Source organism: Tripterygium wilfordii, chromosome 15 (genome assembly GCF_013401445.1).
Source record: "Tripterygium wilfordii isolate XIE 37 chromosome 15, ASM1340144v1, whole genome shotgun sequence".
Classification (NCBI taxonomy): domain Eukaryota; kingdom Viridiplantae; phylum Streptophyta; class Magnoliopsida; order Celastrales; family Celastraceae; genus Tripterygium; species Tripterygium wilfordii.
In genome coordinates this window covers 9,260,748-9,278,586 of record NC_052246.1, presented here as the reverse complement: position 1 = coordinate 9,278,586, position 17,839 = coordinate 9,260,748, and the positions used below count along the sequence as shown (strand labels likewise).

The 17,839-nt window shown below is 37.5% G+C and overlaps 1 pseudogene; it reads right to left on the bottom strand.

The window, feature by feature from the left end:
* Nucleotides 1-401: 401 nt before the first annotated feature.
* Nucleotides 402-2,337, bottom strand: LOC119979848 (annotated as a pseudogene).
* Between the last annotated feature and the right edge of the window lie 15,502 nt (nt 2,338-17,839).

Below are 17,839 nucleotides of genomic sequence, written 5' to 3'. Positions count from 1 at the left end.
TAGGATTCATCTCCAGAATTTGACTACTTATGTGACTATAAGCATCTGAGAGACCCATCAAAAATGGCATAAGTCTTTCTCTGTCCCTTCTGACCAATAAAGACTTATGAGTGTTGCAAGAACAATTTGGACTTCTACATGTTGCTATTTCCTCATAATCCTACAATTCTTCCCAAAGCATTTTGATTTTAGAATAGTACTCTGTCACTGTCATATTCTTTTGTTTTGATATTTGAAAGCTCCCTATAAATCTCAAAGATCCTAGTCTCATTGACCACTGAATAAGTGTTTTTAAGATCTAACCAGACCTCCCTTGCTATTTTCCAAGATGAAATGCTTCCCAAAAGTTGAGAAGAGACACAGTTGGTGATCCATGTCTTTATGAGGCTATTGGCTTGTCTCTAAGAAGGATAGGATGAATCAAGAGGTTCTGGAACAAGTATTGTTCCATCTATAAAACCATGTTTGTTTCTTGCCTCTAGGGCATTCATAAAGTTGGAACTCCACATGTTGTAATTTGAGCCAGTTGACTCAAGAGAGATTAACTTGCTTATTGAGAAATCATTGGGTAGAAAACTATAAGGGCTTATGAATGGGTTCTGAGTAGACATCACAGATTGGTTAGGTAACTAATGTGTTGAGATAGTAGGGAGAGTAGAGTAGATGGATGGTGTTGTGGGTAGAATACTATACATATTTCTTTGCTCCGATACCATGATATAAGTTGGTGATTGTATGTTGTGTATTTCAGATCATTCAAGAACTAGAAGAAGATGAGAAAGAAAAAAAAGGAGAAGGTAGAAGAAGAAGAGAGTAGCACAAGAAAGAGATGTAAAGTTTGAATCTCATTCAAGCTTAGTGATACAACGGCTAAGAAGCCTGTAATATACAATAATTTGAATTGTCAACGGTAGTGTAGTTGATAAGACAGAAAGGTGAAATAATAATCACATTAGTTACTAAAAAATGAAACCATTGAAAGAGTTGGGCCTAAGATAAATAAGTAAAGGATAGACTTAACAATGGAACCCAAACAAAGACCCAAAGGAGTAAGCTCGTATGAAATAAACTTGAGGCCCATACAAAGGAAGATAAGGAGAAGAGGGCAGAAGAATCGTGAACCTTCTTCTTCCTCCTCTCTGAACAAGAAACCTAAGACCGCCATGGAAGTGAGTCAAAAGCTCCAAAATCTAACATGTTTATAGTGATTGTGAAGTATTGAACTATGTTTTGTATCCGCATGTTAAATAAACAAATATCTGTAGATACTTTTGATATTCAGACTTCAGAACAAAGTTATATTTATTTGATATTTACTGTTTGCCACCACTTGTTTAGGGGACAAAATCTTATAATCCCTACTCTAAAATATATGGAAGGTTCTTTTAAAAAAACTCCAAAACAACATTAATTAATAAATATGGGAAAAAATAATTTTTTTATTAGTAATAACAACCTCATGATGCTTACCAACCAATTAGGAAAGATTAAAAAAGTGAGTTATAAGATTAAAAAACATTCAACATGCTACTTGTGCTCAAACATGTTAAAAGTTGGTTGGCATTGGTTAGATAACTAGAAAAGCCAAATTCAAACTTGTTTCTTAGTTAGGTTTATTTTCATAAAGGAGCCAAGCTCGAACATATGTATGTTCTCATTATGTTTGTGAATGTATGTACAACTCGTTTACGTTTGCGGATAACTCGTTTATATTTTTGTGATTCAACTAGTTTTGGCATTCACGATCATGTTTGCTTAATGCTCACAAACTCATTGAGCTCGATATAGTTTTATGAAGAGGCATATATATTATAGGGGGAATTCCCAATAAGAAAAAAATCATAAAAATTTGTTTCGAAGGACACTAAAAAGTATGAATCAAGATACATACTTTAAATTACATGTATGCCCATCTCCTTTTAAAAAAATTACATTAAAAAAATCATGCCCAATATCGGTAGCCTCATCCTTAATCTTGTTGCGGGGCACAATATCAACAAGGAAATCGAAGACATCAGTGCGTGTAATTGCAGTGCTTATTCTCCTCGGCGTGAAACCAAGAGCGAATCATGAGCTCGAGAATAAAGAGCTCATAGGCCTCAACGAAGAGAATCGGTGCCTCCACAGAGATCACGTAAACATCCTCGTCTGCCTTCATGATCTTCTTTATGCGGGCCAAAGGGAGCTGGTGATTTTTGAAGTCATTCATCTGCTCGATCTCTTGCCTCTGGTAAGACCAGAACATCTGGAGCTGTAGTAGGTGGTGGCAAGGAGCTGCAACCGGTGCCACCGGTGATGGTATGCCGCGGATGATTGCGCTTGTTGGTTGTTCTTCATTTCTTTGACAATTTTTTTTTTTCGGAATTTGATTTGATTGATTGTGTGATTGACGAATACGAAAATGTTAAATGTTCCAACTTTTTAACCCACGTTGTCCTAAATCTAGGTGGCATTGCCACATAATCATGCTGACATAGAATATTTGCTAACATTGATAATTTTTTTGAAAATCAAATTTTCTCCCTTTCTCTCTCCATTCTCTTTTGTTTAAAATTTGAAAATCAAACACTCCCTCTTTTGTTTCCCACTTTCCTTTTCTCCCATACTCTCATTTAACCACAAATAAACAAGTAAATCATTCATGTTCAATAATTACATTGAAAAGAATGGTATTACATTGTTTTTTTTTTCTGTAAAGGAATGCAATTACATTGTTTTTTTTTGCATACAGACATGCAATTACGTTTTTTGTTGCATACAGACATCCAATTACACTGTTTTTTTGTCAAACAGACCTGCAATTACATTGTTTTCAAAACAATGTAATTTCTATAATAGATAAATATAAGCTGCAGAAAAAAATAATCCACAAACTAGACAAGAATGACAAGGTAGATACAATGTAACTTCCAAATAAGCAAAACATGAGAAAAAAATTACATTGTTGTTGGAGGTGGCTGGGAACGTTGCTAGAGGTGATTGAATGCCCGAATCGACAAATTACATTGTTTTTAAAACAATGCACTTTGCTCGGGTCGCTAGAATCTGGTAGCTATCTGGCCGAGAAATGGATGAGTAAGGTGTGTATCAATGCTTGGAGTCCGAATATAAGGTCAATTGCTGAAGACATTGCAAGAGGACCCCGGATCGACGCGATTTGTGTCGTGGTGACCTCATCCTTTGGGTGTTTTTTTCCAACGATACGAGCAACCGTGGGTGAAGTGGAGGGTCGAAAAATGATTGTGATGGTCGAATGCTTTTGTTAGATGGGTCGACGACTCCGATCGATGGTCAGACAGAAGAGCTACAGTGGTGGTGGTGATGTATCGTGAGAGTGGAAGGGAGAAAAAGGAGAGAGAAAGGGAGGAAAGAAAAGAAAGAGAGAGAATGTGAGTGTTTATACGGAGACAAAATAGTGATATAGCTGCTTATGTGGAATGCTGTGTAGAATTGGGATAAATTTTGTTGGGCCATTTAGCACTACCGTGACGAATATGATCTTTTGGTGACAAATGGTGTGGTGGAGATAAAAGATTGTGAGTGTGTTGGGGTCCACGTAAAGATAAAGGCCGTTAGTGCACATAAGCACAATTAATAAACGTTAGACAAACAATTAACGGTTTTCGTTGTGTCAAACTGCGAGCTAGGATAGTTGACTGCTTGTTTGGGGAGAAATCTGTCCGTGTGATGAGTTTGAAACAAATTTTAAATTGCGATACTTAATTTGAAACTTTCGAAAAATGGGTGACCAAGTTGAAGTGGGTCAAATAATTCAGTATCCTCACACTAAATTTCCTAAATTCAAGTAGAAATTCAAAAGTTTCTTAACATGAAAAATGAGAAGAGTGTTACTTAATTTTGAAATTGGCTTGGGCTTGAACAAGAAATTAAGCCTAACTTGACTATGTAGGTGGTTTATGTCCTAATCCAACTCAATTTTCAATTGGGGGTTGTAAGCATATATTTGTACACACTTTTTGTGTGTATTTTTCTGTACTCGTTTTTAGTAAATTTGATGGAATTGAGTTAGTATTACTTGCATTATTTCTATTTTGTCATAGGAATATTGGTGCAAAGATATGGAGTGAAAAGAGACAAAAATGGATGAAATTGCATCAAACAAGTTATACATGATGGATGGATCTGTGCAGAGGGATTGATCTCGCCAGTTATACAAGATAGATGGATCCTCGCATAGGGATCGATCTCAACAGCTACACAATTTTGGAACAGAAGACATAATTCTGGAACATGAGGCATGTATATGGATCGATCTCGCCAGCTATACAGGATGGATGGATCCGTGCACAAGGATAGATCTCCTCAACTGCACAATTCTGTAATAGAAGGCATATATAGGTCCACTCGCTTGAGCACAAATCACCACTTCAGCAGCCAAGACAAGCGCTCTAGGAATAGAAACTTAACAAATCACCACTTGAGCGACCAGGACGGATCAGTGGACCCTGACAGACTAGTTTTTCCTATTTTGCCTAGAATTAGGTTTTCCTAATTCTAATACTTAGTATATAAAGGGGGCCACGAAATTTAGGTGGATACATTTTTTTTTTTTGAGTTTTTGGGGTTGCAAACCTTCTTTTCTCCAAGCTTTTGTAAGGATCCAAGGAATCAAGGCTTACTTCCCAACTTCAATTCCATCAATCTCAAAGGGGTTTTTCTTCATCTTCTTTCTATGGATTCCCTTTTTGATTTTGTTTTTGTTTCTTGGATGATGGGTTGTAACTAAACCTTTTTGCTAAGGCTTGATGTAGCACAGTGTGAATATTACAAGTATTTTAATCTAATGAATGCATAATTTTTGTTCAATGATTCATGTCTTTAATTGTCATGCTTATAATTTTTTTTATTTGATTGTTTAATCACCAATTGAATGCTCAATTAGGCTCATTTAACTAAGACTAAGGAACAAACCGAATTTCACGTGTCTTAGTGGAACCGAAATTAAGGAATTGTCAACTGCCATGAACAAGGTTTAGGGGATTGATTGGTTGTTATAGTTCTTAGATCGTAATGAGTTATTAGCATTGGGTTAATGACTGGGAACCGAACATGATTGACACTGCGAATGAATGAACCAACATATTTAAGAAATAATAAATCCTTGAATTAGAACCATACTTGTGTGTTTATTAATTGAAAGCTTGTGATAGGATTACTAGGAGAAATCATTGTCATAGTGTTCTTCTCATATTTATATCTCAAAAATCTGAATTTTAATTTCTTTGTTAGTTTAGTTTAATTACATCATATACATATTCTCATTCGTCACCATCTCTTACATATACATTCAGCTAGGTACAATAATTGACTTAACTAGTTTCTGTAGAATCGACCTCATTACTTGCATACATTGTGCTATCTGTACTCAAGTACACTTGCGATAATTTATGACATCATTGGGCCTAAATTTTAAATAAGCTCTTGTAGTTGTACGCCATTGATTAAGTCATATGTATCATACAATGAGCAAATTGCATACGAATTCAGTTTTTTGTGATTTAGAAGATAAAAAGAAAAGAATACCAATGCACATGGAAAGAAACAAATCAGCAAAACGTATACAATAAATTTATAAGAGAAATTTCAATATTACTTTATAATGGATTAAAAAAAACAGTTAGTACTTCCCTAATGTGCATATACCGTAAGTGAGCCATTAGTTGAACGACAATCACATTGCATGTAAGGAATCACCCACCCATTAGGTCGTGGGTTCAAATCCTACCTGTTAGAAAAAATATAGAGAGCCGAATAACAAGAGATCCACCTGCGGAATTGATCTTCTTGTATAACAGGATCGCCCAGGTCTCGGATATGGTACTAGACTGTATCCGAAATATCCATAGCACAAATAGCTCAATAATTCGCAAGAGTAAGCTTCCGTACCTCCAAGATTATAATATTCGTAAGAGAAGAGAAAAAGACTAAGAATAGTAAATTTTTGGTGTGTATCTCTCTATCTGTCTACACCCCCTATTTATAGTGGAGAGATTGAGAGTCCTACTAGAACTCGTTCTAGTTTATTTAGAACTGAGTCTCCAATATCTATAAGAATTGGAGTAGTCTTTACAAGTCCTTATAGAAAATGACTACCTTAATCCATACTTCTTATCTAGATAGGATTCTTTCTCTTATCCATATATATTGTATATTGGCCGATGTAAATTGTCGGCTCAAGCCCACATTGGGCGAACCCGTTCCAACATTCCAACATACTCCCACTCACCCATTATGGGCTTTAATAGAGGGGGAGAAATAAATGCTTATCTCTTCAAATCTTCATATAGGTAAATGGGCCGTGTGACCTGAAGCACACATAATATAGTATCTTCAAAGTAGAAACCCAATGGGCCACAATGAAGTAGGTTACTATAAAAGTGTTACTGTTGTGTACTTTGCCATACACCAAACTTGTTATTGGTTACATTTGATCAAGTATTACTCAATCACTCAAAAGAGTCTTTATGCTTGTCAACCACTAAATTACATGTACTTGCAATTTTGTCCTTTCGACATCATTGCCTGGCCAGTAAATACAAGTAACTTTTATGTAAATCCTTAACAGTTTTTCCTTAAGCCCTCATGTCACTAGGATATGAAAACAACTCGCTTTCCTAGCATTGTTCGTTTTGGACGCATCTTGCCTTGTCCATAGGAGACAAGCTAAAGTAGCGATCATTGTCTCATAACTTTCATGACATAGTCAAAATTCATGCTTTTAGCATAATAGGTTTCTTGAATGTTAAGAAATCCTTAGAAATCACATGATGAGGAAATAGGGATCAATTCACTCATCTTCTATTGGTCACTGGCACATGTAGTGTGAAATGAACACTATGGCGGAGTTGCTCTTGCTTCATCTAATTGTAAGAGTGTATGTCAACTCTTATAATAACACCATACAAGTCTTAGTCTTGTCGCTCACCTTGCCTAGGCGACAAACTTGAAATCTCGTATTTTGCACACTTTCCTTAGTGTCAAAAGAGTTTTCACACTTGGCTCTACTTATAGGCTCATGAAAGACTGTGAATCTATCATGTTGATTCTTTTGAAAAGAATCTCATCTTAGCTGTGACTAAGGTGATATTTAATTTGAATCTTTTACACTCTATAGCGCCATTGAAGTCACTAACTAGTGTTCGATTTCAAATCAATCTCATCTCTGCACGCTCCCACAATGTCAGAGGCTATCACTCTTGTGAGTGAGCCAATCATGCCTATGACATACATTCAATGTCATACAAATAATTTTACAAAATCCAATCATGAAATGATAAACTGAATAATCAAATTCTTTAAAATAATCATTGGATACAAGAGTTTGTGAATAAATAATGGTCTACCAAGCAATTACATCCTACTTAATCCAAGGGATCTAACATGTGTAAGAAAAGAACCCCTAGGTATAGGTTTAGTCAATGGATCAGGTACCATTTGACTAGTAGGGATGTGTTTTAAGACCACCTCTTTCTTTACAATCATATCTTTGACATAGTGATATTTCAATTGAATATGTTTTGTCTTTCCATGATACTTAGCATAAGCTAGTGCAGCAATGCTATCACACCATATTGTGACAGGTTCAGATGTTGTCTTGACAATAGACAAATGCTGAAGGAACCTTCTTAGCCATAAATCTAGCCTTATATCTGTCTATGTTCCCATCAGCGTCACGCTTAATTTTGAGAACCCACTTATTCCCAATAGGTTTTCTATTAGGTGGAAGTTCAACCAAATCCCAGAAATGGTTGTGTTCCATCGACTACATTTCTTCTTTCATTGCATTCATCCATTCCCTAGAATTAGGACCTGAAAGAACCTCTTTTATAGATTCTGGCTCTACCTCACTATCCAAAGGAGTTATCATGAATATTTACCCTTCAATCTCGAATCGATGACAGGGAACATGTTCACGTGTAGTCCTTCGAGGTTGAGATTTAACATGATCTTGCTCATCTTGAGCATTTTTAGTTAAAGAATTGCTCCCACTGCTCCCAAGCGATTGAGATTGAGATATGTTTTCGGTATCCTCGATTGGGAAACTATTAGCGCCTTCGTTGATGTTTACAGTTTCAAAAATCTTTATCAACCTCTCCTAATTTAGGGAATTCATTTTCTAAGAATGTGACATCTCGTGACTCAATTTCTGTCACCCTACCAATTTCATCTTCTCCAATGAAGACATATCCCTTGGAAGTAGCACTATATCTTATGAAGATACACTTCTTACCTCGGGCAGCCCACTTTCCATATCTAGAAACAGAGGTATGAATGTAGGCAACTGAACCCCATGGCCGTAAATATCCTAATTCGGGTTTTCGACCAGTCCATAATTCATATGGGGTAGACTTGATAGATTTTGTTGGCACACAGTTTAGTATGTAGGCAACAGTTAACAATGAATCTCCCCAATATGAAATTGGTAGATTTACTTGCGCCAACATAGATCTAACCATATCCAAAAGGGTTCTATTCCTCCTTTCGACAACACCATTTTGTTGCGGAGTGTATGGAACAATTAGTTGTCTAGCTATACCCTTTTCAGCACATAATTCTATAAAAGTGTTAATGTTTTGACGCTTTTATCTAACTGATTCTCAACCACTTTTAAATATTTTATGAAGCATTCCAATGCTTTTGATTTATGGGAGATCAAGTAGATATGACCATATCGGATATAATCATCTATAAAAGTGATGAAATATGAGGCACCCTCTCTGGCCCTCACATTCATTGGGCCACAAATGTCAGAATGAATCAATTGCAAAGGAAGACTGGCTCTTTTTACCTTTCGAAATGGTTTTCGTGTAGCTTTTCCAGCTAAACAATTTTCACAAGTGGGAAAGTCACATTTTGCTAATGAGCCTAAAAGGCTTTCTTTAGCTAGACGATTAAGTCTATCTTGCCCAATATGTCCTAATCTAGCATGCCATGACATACAATTATCAGGGACATTATTGGAACTAGTAATATAAGATGCAGAATCAACTTTATTCTCATTATTAATAGTATCCAACACCATAAAACCATTAAGAAAATATCCAGAACCATAATAAACCTTATCCAAAAATAACTTAGCACAATTATCCTCAAATTCGACTCGAAATCCCAATATAAGAAAAACTAAACTGAAAGTAGATTTCGTTTAACTTCAGGGGCATATAGGATATCATGCAAATACAAAGTGCGACCTCCTCGTAGCTGTAGCTTGCAAGTACCGATCCCGAGCACTTCAGCAGAAGCATGATTTCCCATGAAGATATTGTGACTCCCCTTCGGAACAATGATAATCTACAAATGCCGACCTCTCTCTGGTTACATGCTCTGTTGTTGTTGAGTCTACAGTCCAAAGATGAACAGTTTCAGCCAACATAAGACTACTACGTATATTAATTAAAAGAGAGATTGATTGGTCAAAAATTACCTTCGCTTCGGGACATTCACCACCAAAGTGACCCAACTTGTCACATTTAAAACAAATCATTTTAGTCTTGTCCTTCTTCTTTGCACTGCGCTTTCCAAGATTGAAAGGCTTGTTCTTGGGACCCACCGCATTGCTTTTGCCCTTACCCTTTTTACAGCCAAAGCTCGAGGCTTTGCGTTTTGAAGTCTAAGCCATATTGGCCTAAGATTTCGGTTTGTCAGGTAGGAGGCGATCTTCCTCTAATTCTACATGTCTAGAGAAATCATCAAATGTTCTGATGCTTTCATTGTGGGTAGGGTTTACCCTCATGTGTTCCCATGACAGTGGCAAGGTTCGGATGACAGCTTGCACTTGTTGTTCATCCGACAGCACGTGTCCAGTTTCCTCTAATTCGCTAATCATATTAGCCATCATTGTTAGGTGCTACCACATTGAAGTATGAGGCTGCTTGACAAACCTATCAAAATTGAGGGTCAACTGGCGCAGTCTAGTGGTAGAAGTACCCCCAAATTGCAGCTTCACTGCATTCCACACAGCTTGAGCCGATTTGTGCTTCTCAAAACGAAGCATCAAGTCATTTCGCATACTGCTCAACATCAATATGCGAGCTATGCGATCTTTGTGCATGAAAGCCTGATACAATTCCATGTCACATCTATGTTGAGCGGTGGTTCCATGCTCAAGTTCAACCATTGGGTGTGTTATAGTTTCCAGCGAATCTTGCTTTTCAAGCAAGTACTGGATCTTACGATACCATATTTCATAATTCTTATCAGTCAGCTTTTCACCTTGATTCAGGTTAGCGACGATACTCTTTGTAGCAGCCATCTAGTCAAAGATAATAATTAACATTAAGAGCTTGCACAACATATTACGTATTTTATTGCTTCATACTTCAAATCAAGCGTCCTAATAGTTCAACATATGCTATAAAAACAATATATATGCAAGCATACAATAAACTTTTATGAGCATATTCAAACCATAATAGTGCAACTGAAATAGAGCAATAAAAAAATGTTATAAATACTTTATATAATATTCAACCCATATTGTAAATTGTCACTTTCATGCACCTGATCAATTTTCATGATAAAACAACACAATTAGTTTACAAAATACAAAAACAAAACTAGCAACCAGGTTGTTCCCCGGAAAGAGGGGGGCTTCCGTTAATATGACGCACAATTATGGAACCCCTTTCCTTAGACAAAACTTCCTAGACATTGTCGGTAATGTTTATCATATCTTACCAAAAACTAAACATGTCACGTGCATCCAAAAACGGGTCAAAATATAATCTAACATACTCCAAAAATTATGAAAAATTTATAGAAAATAGAAAATTAAATTTTAAAAATTTTAAAAAATTCATAAAATTTGGAGTTCTGTGGGACCCGCATGCGCCCCCACTCTCTGTAAAATAATTATTTTAACAAAATAATCTCATATTACACACCAAACTTCAAAAAAACATATCTAATAATTCACATATCCAAATCATGCATATTATATGTCGTTGGAAAGCTAATAAATTATCTTTCTACACATATCAGCCTCTGCTCCTAATTCAATCTGTTCATTTTTATATGAATTTATTAATTTTTGGGTGTCACAAATTTGGATGGGCAATATATCTTTCTATAGATTTTCTTTTTGCACGAAATTTACACAGTAATCACATAACATACCAAAGTATTTACAGTAAAAATTTCATATAGTTTAAACAACGTTTGTTATATATAAACAACTTTTAGAGAAATATGCATATATTTAACACAAATTTTCTAAATAAAAAATTCAGAAAATAAATCCTAGCATGCTTTTCTCTAGACAAGCATCAATATTGAAAAGTGCTATAGAAAAACCTAGTTAGACTCAAGCTTAAGCTTCAATACCAATATTAGAAAAAATATAGAGCCGAATAACAAGAGATCCATCGACGGAATTGATCTTCTTGTATAACAGGATCGCCCAGGTCTCGGATATGGTACTAGACTGTATTTGAAATATCCACAGCACAAATACCTCAATAATTCGTAAGAGTAAGCTTCCGTATCTCCAAGATTAGAATATTCATAAGAGAAGAGAAAAAGACTCAGAATAGTCAATTTTTGGCGTGTATCTCTCTATCTCTCTATACCCCCTATTTATAGTGGAGAGATTGAGAGTCCTACTAGAACTCTTAGAAGAGTTCTAGTTTATTTAGAACTGAGTCTCCAACATCTATAAGAATTGAAGTAGTCTTTACAAGTTCTTATAGAAAAGTACTACCTTAATCCATACCTCTTATCTAGATAGGATTCTTTCTCTTACCCACATTGGGCAAACCCGTCCCAACATTCTAACACTACCCCAAACCCATGTTTCACAAAAAGAATATGCATATACCAGAAAATATACCAACCAAAAAAAATAACTAAGAAAAAAAATTTCAATTTAATGCAGCTTAAAATTGCCTTTTGGACTTGTGGTAGGAGAAATATTCACGCAAATACGCAATACACCAACAAAGAGAGAGGTAGCTATAGGCTATTGCCAAAGGGGGTGGTTTTGTTAGGGTTTCTTTAAATTGAGTTAGGCATGCCTTAGGCTTCCTTCTAATTGCCAACAACTTCAATCATCCATTCATTATACCTACACCTCTTCATTTCCTTTGTATTTTTTACGCTCAAACACACACAATCTCCTCTCACATTCTCACACCACTCATTTCTGTACATTAATTTCATATCACAAACACAAACCAACAAGCACTCAAAGACCATGATTTCCATAGCTTCCATTGAAACTCAAAATACAGAAATCTCTCCTACCATTTCTCCTCCAACACCCTCAATTATGTTTTCACATCAAAATTACCAGACATACCAATCTCCAATTACCTCCCTCTCTACACCTATTGCTTCCAAAACCTCTATGAATTCTCTGAGAGACCATGTTTGATTGTTGGCTCCACTGGGAAGACCTTCACTTTTGGGGAAACACATTTAATTTCATCAAATGTTGGAGCCGGGTTGTCAAGCTTGGGGATCAAGAGAGGCGAAGTAATAATGATTCTCTTAAAAAATTATGCAGAATTCGTGTTCACTTTCATGGGTGCTTCAATGATTGGTGCAGTACAACCGCTGCAAACCCATTCTACACACCCCGCTGAAATATTCAAGCAATTGAATGCTTCTCGTGCTAAATTGATAACAACTCAGTCTCAATACATTGACAAGCTTCGAGAGAACCCCAAATTCTGTAGTTGCCAAAATTCATGTGGCCCCACTAGGTCATGTATGACAAAACCAAGCTGGACTACCTAAGTCCACGGGCTCAACAAATACACTTGGGCCCACTCTGAGGCCCACATGCAAACTTCGAGGAACTGTCTATTAACCATACAGTCACAGTAGCAAACATGTTGTCTGACACCATGTTTGACTTTAACAGCTAATATCTTTCTTTGTACTTGCTATATTGTATTCACAGTAACTTGTCCTTAGACAGGAATTATGCTTCAAAGTATCTTTATTGTATTGGCGCCTGTACAGTGGCGCCACCATAGCAAAGGCGTTCGCATGCCCGAGCGCCAACTCATCATATGATCATTCCTTAGGGGAGCATCGTCCAATCCGATTTATAACTGACATTCGTAGATGTAACAGGTACAGATCCCCAGTTATGACATTTCGCCATACATTTTCATGCATTGATTGTCGCCTACAATACTATCCATATCTCGGTCGACACGTATCATAGCCATTTCATATGTCTCAATATCCTTATCCTACTTTTTGTCTGCCAAACCTGACACAACTGAGATACTTGACTTTCGTACTCTTACACCATGCAGTCCTATCCAATAGGACACAAGTGGGTGACACAATTCCTGAGGTCAATCCTCACTTTCATATAAATACTCTTCTCCTACCACAGAGAAGAGAATCGATTTCTAGAACATTACAAGCTAGAAACCAAAACTCTATGAACCCTCACTAAATAGACTTAGATAAAACACATAGACCATCGTTGGTCTTCCACCTTCGATCTGTACTAACTTGATCGTCAGAGCCTCTACGACTGGCACCCTCAATCCGGTCAAGGAGCTTTAACGATTGTTCTTGTTGTGACGATTGCAGATTCAAAGGTGCAAATGAGCCGTTCAAAGATAAACACTGACTATTCAACGATTGTAGAATTTACCCCTACAATTTGGCGTGCCAGATAGGGGGCATTTGCAATCAATTGATCAGAAAACTTTGTAACAATATAGCCATGGCTGATACCAATGAAACCACGATGAAGCAGCTAATGGAGCTTATGCTAGCCATGAAAGAAGAAATGTCTAAAGGCAGGGAACAGACTCATACATGTTTGGAATCATTGGCTAATGATAGTGCAGCTCTGTGGGAAGAGGTGCAACAGTTGAAAAGCCAAAATGCTTCCCCATTCCAGGACTCTACTCTGGTCCAAATCCCAACTATCTAGCCTTTCGACCAAACACCACCTCGAAATACTTTAAATTATCCACTCGATACTCATTTTGTTCTTGGAACTACCCCAAGCCAGTACAGTGCCTCCATTTCAAAGAGTAAGGCGATTGAGACGGTGGAAATACCTCAGAATGTCAGTGGAGTTCCGCCCATCGATTTAACCAACTCTTCCAGATATAGACCTCCCCCACCGACACATTTTCCTACTCTTTTTATGGGATCCATTATTATCCGTTATTAATGCAGAAATGGCCCTTTAGATTGTTGAAATAGGAGTGAAGCTGGATAAATTAACAAATGCCACTCCTCTCTCGAATAAAATCATATCAACGCCAACTATTATGCTGGGTCACCATTCGTCGACAGTATTTCCCAATCGGAGCTGCCCCATAGGTTCAGTGTGCCGAGCATGAAGCTGTACAATGGCACAGATGATCCTGAAGACCATGTTGCCCACTATAAGTTAAAGATGAATGCTATCGCTATTCCTCATGGGCTGTAGGAGACGTGCATGTGCAAAGCTTTTGGGTCAACTCTTACTGGCCCGACCGTACGCTGGTATATCAATCTGCCAAATGATAGTATTGCTTCCTTTGAGAAGCTGATTGAGACATTTATGGTACAGTTCTCAAGCAGTCAAAAAATTCAGAAGTGCTCGGATGACTTATACCGACTACCATGGAGGGTTGGGGAACCTCTACGAGATTTCCTAGCCCAATTCAACGTAGAGAAGGTGTCAATCTCGCGTTGCTACCCGAGAACCGCCATCCAAGCACTTAGAAGCTGTTTGCTCCTGGATGGGGAGTTGTATAAAGAACTCACCAAGTGTGAGGTGAGAATTACGATGAAGCCCTCATAAAAGTAACGGTGTACGTTCGATGGGAAGAGGATGCAAGGAGAAAATCCTCTAATCCCTCTAAAGAAGAAAGGCATGATGACAAACGTTAAAAGAAAGAACCATATGGCGTTGGGGAGTCAAACGATAAGTGGTGCCCCCACAAGTTAGGATCATCTGAATATGTCAAGAACTGCCTGGAGTACCCATTATGGATACACCAAGTTGAGGTAGTCTCGATCTTAAAGAAGATGGAAAACAATGTACGGTGCCCTCCCAAGAGGGAAACTGGCTGGTGGAAGGATCCTAGCAAGTGGTGTGACTTCCACAAAGACACAGGTCATACAACTCAAGATTATTTTGGTCTTAAATACGAAGTAAATGACCTACTCAAAAAGGGTCATTTAAGAGACCTTCTGTCCGAAAAGGCCAAGGCATAGATGGCGATGAGGCACCACCACCAGAGCCCGTTGATACTTACAATATGATTTCTGGAGATCAGAAAAGAGTGGACTCTCTCATACTTCGACAAAGAAGCAGTAAACCCCTTTGCTAAAATGGCACAAACACTTGGGACTTTCACTGATCAAGTGATCATCTTCACCAACGACGAAACCACCCAACTTCCGCACCCACATTATGATGCCTTGGTGCTCACTCTTCAAGTTGTGAACTTTAATGTGAAGTGGATTAGGATTGACAACGATAGTTCAACCAACGTCCTGTTCATATCAACGTACAAAGGGATTGGGCTGGATGAGATTCCGATCCTCCAGAAGTCGACAACGCTGGTCGACTTCAATGGCGAGGTGAGCCATTCCTTCGGAGAAGTTACTTTTTCGATCTTCACTGAAGGAATAAATAAGCAGATAAAGATTTCAATATTGGACTCACCATCTACTTACAATGCAATTTTGGGTCGTCCTTGGTTACATTCTATAAGAGCCGTTCCCTCCACTTATCATTAAGTGCTACGCTATCCCACGAGGAATGGCATCAAGGAAATCTAAGGAGATCAACACTCTTCTAGAAGCTAATATAGAACTACAATGAAGAGAAGGAAATAATCTTCATAGTAGTTACAGAGCCAAGTGTCAAGTCTGGAACCAGATGAGCCAGGGATGGAGAAGCTTGATAAGATACAAATCCACCCTGACTTTCCAGACCACAAGGTATTAATTGGTGCGCAGCTGCCTACCGAGATAAGGAGACAGATGATCCACTTTCTGGCCCATCATTGCAATTGCTTTGCATGGTCTCATGTGGACATGATGGGAATAGACCCCAAAGTTGTGATGCACCAGCTTAGGGTTGACCCTAAAGATCCTCCAGTCAAGTAAAAGAGAAGAAAGTTTGCTCACGAGCGGAACAAAATAATCAATGAGGAAGTTCAAAAGTTGTTAGATAATGGTTCAGTGAAGGAGGTGCAATATCCTAAATGGCTGGCGAATGTTGTTGTTGTCAAGAAGAAGAATGGGAAGTGGAGAGTGTGCATCAACTTCACTGACCTAAACAAAGCCAGCCCTAAAGATCCGTTCCCACTGCTGCACATAGGCATGATGGTAGACGCAACAGCCGAACATGAGCTTTTGAGCTTTATGGACGCTTTTTCCTGATACAATCAAATCCCTATGCATCTAGAGGACCAGGAGAAGACAACATTCATCACAGAGAGGGGGATATACTATTACAAGGTGATGCCTTTTGGACTGAAGAATGCTGGGCAACTTATCAAAGTTTAGTGAACAAAATGTTCTCCAAGTACTTGAGGGACACTATGGAGGTTTATATTCAAGGATGAAGCTAGACTATGGCTTGGGGGGTCAATTGACCCCCCTTGGAAAATTCAAAAAAAAAATCTAATATACATATACATATACATATATATATGTAGTCTAAATATGATTATTGTGACTAATATGGGCCTTTAGAGTTGATCAATTTATGTGTTTCAGTGTTTAAGTAAAAGCCCAAGTGAGTTATGAATTCATGTGTTTAAAACTATGGGCCTTAATTAGGTCAAGTAGAAGTCAAAAGTCCAACTCAAATGTTAAACTCTAAGCCCAATTGAAGTTGGAAAAAAGCCCAGTTACGAGTCACTTAAGACTCCATAGACTGATAGACGTGCAGGCGGTGCAGCCGAGCGTATAGACTTGAATATGTGATAATTGGAGGCTTGGAGGCTTGGAGCTGTTGTGTAGCTGATGGGAAAGTGAATCCAAAAATGCTGTCTCTAATTAAAATACTTCTCAAGTATCAGTACGAGGACACAACTACACAAGTGGTGAGTGAGTCGTATCATGTGCCAACTAGCCTTGTAAAGTAGGAATCACTCTATTTCTTGTTCAACTTTGTGCTTATTGATTCATATGATTATTAGGGCTCAATTAAAGATCAAGCAATTTGCTCAAAGCCTCAAATTGGGTCATTCTTTTGGTAAGTCTTTGATTCATTTATTGTATTTGGTTAAAATTTCAATAGTTCTTAATTATTTGAATTTTGACATGTAACTTGTTAAGTTGTTATTTGTAGAAAATCATGTTCTTGAATCTTGATAGTTGTCTAGTTGAATGGTAATTGATTATTTGGTTTATTGGTTACACCCTTGTGAAAATTGGAACATATATACTAGAATTTGGAATTTTTAGTAATGATTTGACTTCACAGTTCACACAAATGACACAATGCTATATTGTAATATTGTATTATGGATAATTGTATTCAGTTTGTAGGATTGTTGATAATTATGGATAAGTTTTTCAAAAGAAAGTCTATAGCGGGTGATTCTTCTCAATCTCATGCTCAAGACAAGTCCGCAATGAAGCAAAGTCGTGTGGAGATTGATTTAACAAGTCTTCCTACGGATCCAGGGCATCGACTTCCAATATGGAGTTATAATGCTAATGACAGAGAGCAAGTTCGAAGAGCATACCTTTTGAAGGGCCCTACTCAACCTGAAAGTCATGATTTTCCACAAACAGAATTTGTGGATGTCTTAAGGAGGTTCAAGGCAGAGTGGTTTAAGGAATATAATGGTTGGCTAGAGTACAGTGTAGCAAAAGATGCTGCCTATTGCCT